The 6086-nt window shown below is 42.0% G+C and overlaps 1 protein-coding gene across 5 annotated transcripts in view; it reads right to left on the bottom strand.

Moving 5' to 3' along the window:
* Positions 1-2406, bottom strand: part of LOC122555275 (NXPE family member 3-like) — a 53429-nt gene extending 51023 nt beyond the window's left edge. For all 5 annotated transcript variants that reach the window (XM_087992690.1, XM_087992688.1, XM_087992687.1 and 2 more), the window contains exon 1: positions 2012-2406. The gene's annotated coding sequence lies outside the window, so the exon portion shown is untranslated. The remainder of the gene's footprint in view (positions 1-2011) is intronic.
* Positions 2407-6086: the final 3680 nt, after the last annotated feature.

Below are 6086 nucleotides of genomic sequence, written 5' to 3'. Positions count from 1 at the left end.
TCACAAGCCATTTTGGGCAGCTAAAAATATCTAGTGCAGCTTTTCATAATTATTTCATCACCACTGTTTGTGAACCATAGTATACATTTCCTTCTTGTTTAAACTTGAGGTAAATGAGCAAGGTGGACAATGGGGACCCAGTGGACGTGGTGTACCTAAATTTTCAACTCCTTTATGAATGGTTTGACTGAACCTGCCTCCTGCACATTCTCAGGCAGTGCACTCCAGACATTAACCACTTGCCAGGCAAAAACAAAATTCACAGCATTTTTGCTTTGTTTAAATCTCATTCATGTAAATATGCACTCTCCTTCTGATGACACCAGAAGCGGAAACTATTTCTTCCTATCTATTTTAACCAGACCCCTTGTGATCTTGAATACTTCTTCAAAAATTTCCTCTCCGCCTTTTATTCTCCAAGGAAATAAGCCCTATCTTTGCCGATCTATTTTCATAGCTGAAGTACCTCATCCCTGGAATTATACTGGCAAATCTTTTTTGCACTATATCGAATGCCTTCATTTCCTTCCTAAAATATGGCACCAGAACTAAATGCAATATTGCAAATAAGGAATGGGTCGTTGGTCAGAGAACAAAGTTTAGACGAAGCACAGAAGACAAATATTTAGATGATAGACACATTTGCTCCAGAGTTGGAGCATCATAAAATCAGAACCAAGTAAGGTGCTTCCAGAGAGGCAGACATGAGGTAGAACTAGGGTGTCATGAATACACATATCAACTCTTAAAACACATTGGAGTGGAAGGAAATATTTAAGTTCAAAAGGTACCAAGACACCTGAAAAAATCCAAATCACTGATCATAAGGCTGACCAATCCAATAAGTCACAGCCTTAAGGAAATTGGACAGTATTAGTGAGAAGCTGCTCCCCAACTACAGGCTGGTGTTCTCTCACTAATCAGCTTATATCAGCAAACACAAATGAGAGACTGCCTGTGATTAGAGCAGTGAATGGCAAAAGTGAGCGAACCTGCTGGAACTCATGGTAGTGAGTGTGGAGGCAGCAGAAAATAAGGTCAATGTGGCAGGTAAGAAAGTAGCGAAAGGGGACAAGGCCAGGTCTCAGAGAACAGCAAGGCAGGATAATGCAAAGGAAGTGGACTGCAAGACTGGGGCTGAGGAACTGACGTAATGAATTCTTTGCAAATTAATTTGAACTCTCCAGCTTAAGACTGCAAGAATTCAGGAGCTACTATAACAGGGGTAAAAATCTAGTGGAGCATATTGCAACGAACACTGTGCCAGCTAGATTATTTCATATTGAACAGTTTTATCTCAAAGTTTTGCATTTATGCATTAACACAAAATGGCTTGCATGCGATAAACTACTAAAAGTGCAGTGACTGTTGAACACAAAAATTGTGACCTTAGTCTGTGGAAAGCCTTTTGTTTTCCAGATTTAATTTGTGTCAGTTTAATATTAAAACTAGTTAACCTGCATCCCTTGTGCCAATTTAAGTCGCAGGGCCACTGAAGTTGTTGCTTTCCATGAGTATTGTAGCTTTTAGGTTGAATAGAACTGTGATGATTAAGATCGTTGATTAATTCTTCCAATTCTGTTCTGAAAGTCCAGATTGCCACATGTCAAATCAAATACAGAAGCTGTTAACAGATAACTGCATAACCTAAGCGAAAGTGATAAAGGAACTTTCAAAAACTAAAACATAGCCCTCAGAAATCTAAAGATACCCCTCAAGGAAATTCAAGCAGAGCCCTCGAAAAAAAAATCCACTGCATATTGGGCTTGAAATTTTCAGATGGTGGGGCCAAAGGGAAAGTGAGAAGAAAAATTAGGAGGTGGAGGAAAAGGATACAATTATTAAGGGTCACCAGAAGTAATAGGATGGGAGTACAGAAGCCATTGAGGCGACTGGTTATCTGCGACTTGACAGACCAAAGATAACAGCATGGTTAACCAAACATAAACATACTGCATGATGATGAAATTATTGACTGACCCAGGTAGCAGTCGAAATAGCAGGTACATACCTCAATCAGAGTGCGCACATAATGCTTTCTAATGGATGAACCAATGTGTGGAAAACGCAATAGCCCCAGCACGTTTGAAACCAGCCCAGCAACGAGGAGAAAAGGTCAAATCTAACCGTCAAATATAATCCTAGCTCTTTTTTTTCGCGAGAAAAGCAAAAGCATCTCATTATTTCTTCCATTTGCGCAGAGACTTTACGAGAAGAGAGACCAAATAAACCGTGAGAGCTTCATTTATTGTTTGACCTCCGCTTTCAGCACTGGTATAAAAACTTCAAGACCAGACCGGAAAATGCAGCTGTGCAGTCGATCTGAAGGGTTTTCTGATCAGGTGACAAGGGGCAGAGAAACATCATCGCCGCCCCCCCGAATTATCACTGAGAAAGGACAGTGACAGCAGCACACCCCCCCTGTCCCGCACTGTCGCCCTCCCACCCTGCCTCTAACTGCTGCTCAAGCTCTCAACCGCACTGCGTCCCCCTGATACGTGATTGAATGCTCTTCCAACCAATCACCATCCACCCCTCTGTCCATTGGTCACAAGACCGTTGGATCGCATCCAATTAGCGTGTGGGATCCAGTACCCGCCTACGCCACCGAGCCAATTAGGCTATGGAGACGCTGATTGACATTATTATTGTCCAATCGGACTGCACCTCTCCCCAGCACGCTCCATATCAGTGATGTTGGACAGCTTGTGCAGCAATGCAGATTAATCATTCTTGGTGCTACTGCAATAAAACTACACTAAAGCCGTTTTAAATGATCTCGGCATATCCTTTCCTGCTGACCTACCCACCTCGATGCTAAGTATCAGTTGCAAATATAATCTGAAAAAGAGTCATACCGAACTCGAAACATTTACTCTTATTTCTCTCCCCAGAAATGCTGGGGAGAGGTGCATCTGCTAAATTTTTCCAGTTCGTTTTTGTGCTTATTGCAAATATAATGCACACTGGCTTGGAGTCAGCTGCAGTTAGCTCATCACCCTGCCCCGCAAGGTGCATTGGTTGCTGTTGTTAGCACGAAAGAATAATCTGAAATTTATTAACTAATTTTCGAATTACAGAAACTAAACCTGCATTTTCTTCCATGTACCCGCTACTTCCGGGTCTTGGGTTCTCTGAACTAGTTGCACATGGGATTTCATTGACCCACATTCCCAAACTCTTAATACCGCTCTGCTTTAATATTGATTGCTGTATACTTGTCCATCTAAAAATAATCTGAAATTTGGAATGGCTCGTACAGTTCCAATATGTGTACTTTCGCAATTTACACTGAACACGACAGAAGGACAGGAAACCTTGAGTTTCCCGCAGAGACACAGTGGGAGGAAATTGTTGGGAGCTGCCTCTGGTTGGTGAAAGTAAGGACTGCAGATGCTGGAGATTAAGAGTCCAGAGTGTGGTGCTGGGAAAGCACAGCCGATCAGGCAGCATCCGAGGCTCAGGAGATTCGACATTTGGGCAAAAGCCCTTAATCAGGTTGATAAGCCGAGTCTAATTGTAACATTGGAGGTGGTGAGAAAGACGGCTAAAATGATTTTGTTGCCTGACAGACATCTCAGATGTCGATTTTTTTTTGGAAGACCAAGTTGGCATTGCTGAATGAACCCAATCATCCTCACCGAACCTAACTCCTCCAGCAGGCCAACATGCTCAGTGCCTCTGGTCTAAGCACCACATCTGTGTTCCAAATGATCACCTCTAAGGGTGATAAACTCCTAACGTGGCACCCGATCTCAAGGAGGATCAGAAACTTCCATTTTAATTTATTCATGAGATGGGGACATTGCTGACTAGAACAGCACTTATTGCCTAACACTTATGGAAAAGGTGATTACGAAGCGTCATCTTGTCCTACTGAAGTTCTTGGAGTGTAGAGGCACTCACAATCCTGTTAGGAAGGGTGTTCCAGGATTTTAACTCAGCGCAATAATAGAACGGCTATAGAATTCCAAGTCAGGATAGTGTGAGTCTTGGAAGGTACATTGTTAATGGTGGTGTATCCATTAATCCGATGTCTTTGTCCTTCTAAATAGTAGTGATTACAGTTTTGAAAGATCCTGTCAAAGGAACTTTGGTGAGTTGCTGTTGTGCATCTTGTAGATGATAAACATAGCTGCCCCTGTGCATTGGTGGTGTAGGGCACCGGGTTGCTTTGTTTTGAAAAAATAGAGTGCTGGACAAACTCAGCAGGCCTGGGATCAATATGTGTTCTTCTCAGGATTAATAAAAACAAAGTACGAAAGCTGGAGATCTGAAGTAAAAACATTAAGTGCTGGAGAATCTCCAGGATCAAAAACAGAAATTGATGACAAACTCAGCAGGCAGTATCTATGGAGAGAAAGCAAAGTTAACATTTCAGGTCCAGTGAGGCTTCTACAGAACAGGACAGAAACTCCAGGTCTGGTCTTGTCTGTGTTGAGAGCAAGAGTTAATGTTTCAATTTGACTCTTCTTCAGAATGCTGGAGTGGTGTACAACAGAATGCATGGGATGTCAGAGTGTGGGGGTTGGCATGTGTTCTGTTACTGACCTTGCCTGCCCTCATTAGGTCATTAAACATCTTATAGCATTGCCTCCAGCTGCAAAGGGTCATAGAGTCATAGAGGTGTACAGCACAGAAACAGACCCTTCGGTCCAACCCATCCATGCCAACCAGATATCCCAACACAATCTAGTCCCACCTGCCAGCACCTGGCCCATATCCCTCCAAACCCTTCCTATTCATATACCCATCCAAATGCCTTTTAAATATTGCAATTGTACCAGCCTCACCACTTCCTCTGGCAGCTCATTCCACACACATACCACCCTCTCACCTGCCTGCTGCTCACAAACTCAGCAAACTTTACCCATGCATGTTCAGTCTTCCTCACATCCACGATGAACCACATTCTGCCTCCAACTAACTCAAACATGATCCCAGGGAACAGTCAGAAAATCTGACAGTCCTGGGGTTGAGGATTGACAGTTGGTGAATAGCTTCCTCATCTCTTCCTATTGTCCTCTGTCTTTATTTTACCTTCAGCAGCAATGCTTCCTGCAGTCATTCTGAGCCCCTTTTAAATAGGGATCCTTCCTTTGCCAAAATGTGGGCTGTCTTCATGCTCATGGTCTTCTCACTGGTTGGAAATCAGAAGTGTGGTGCTGATTCCAAGGGTGAGGTAAAAAAGATAGAATCCTGAGATTCTAACAGGATTCCTAACTGCCTGCTGGTCACCCTCCTCTTCCAGTAAGTGGGTTATTTCAGTAAAAATATTATCCAATTAGTCCAAGGCAAATGTAAATGACACTTAGAAAACTGTGAGTTAATACTTTAAAGTCATCACAGATTTCTTAAAAGCAAATTATAGATGACCAACTTGATTGAATACTTTGATTAATTAATAGAGACAGTTAAGTTTTTTTTAGAAACTTCAAACAAGACCTTTGACAAAGTACCACAGAAGAAACTTGTCAGCAAAATTAAAGCCCATGAGAATAAAGAGACAGTGACAACATGGATGCAAAAATGCTGAACGTTCAGAGAGACGAGAGTTATGGTGAATGGTTATTTCTTAGACAGGACCTGAATATATTGTGGTTTTCCCTCAAGATTGGTATTAAGACAAATGCTCTTTAGGGACATATGATAATGACCTGGTAGACACAGCATTATTTCAAAGCTTTTCAAAGTCAGGATATTGCAAGCAATTACAGCCTGGTTAGTTTAACCTTGCAGTTGGGAATATTCTAAAAAAAAATTATTCAGTATAGAATTAGAAGATACATGAAGACAATTGGGTTGATTAGTAAGAGTCAGCATGGTTTTGTAAAGGGGAAATTGTGTCTAACTTAGAGATGGACAGTATGAAAACAGATCCTTTGATCCAACTTGTCCATGCCAACCAGATATCCTGAACTAACATAGTCCCAGATCCCTCTAAACCATTCCTAGTCATGTACCCATCCAGATGCCTTTTAAATGTTGTAATTGTACCAACCTCCACCACTTCCTTTGGCAGCTCATTCCATACACACACGACCCTCTGCATGAAAAAGTTGCCCCTTTGGTCCCTTTTAAATCTT

Source organism: Chiloscyllium plagiosum, unplaced genomic scaffold (genome assembly GCF_037043375.1).
Source record: "Chiloscyllium plagiosum isolate Xiang-an unplaced genomic scaffold, Cpla_swu_hap1 HiC_scaffold_12, whole genome shotgun sequence".
Classification (NCBI taxonomy): domain Eukaryota; kingdom Metazoa; phylum Chordata; class Chondrichthyes; order Orectolobiformes; family Hemiscylliidae; genus Chiloscyllium; species Chiloscyllium plagiosum.
This window is presented reverse-complemented; position numbering and strand designations above follow the sequence as displayed.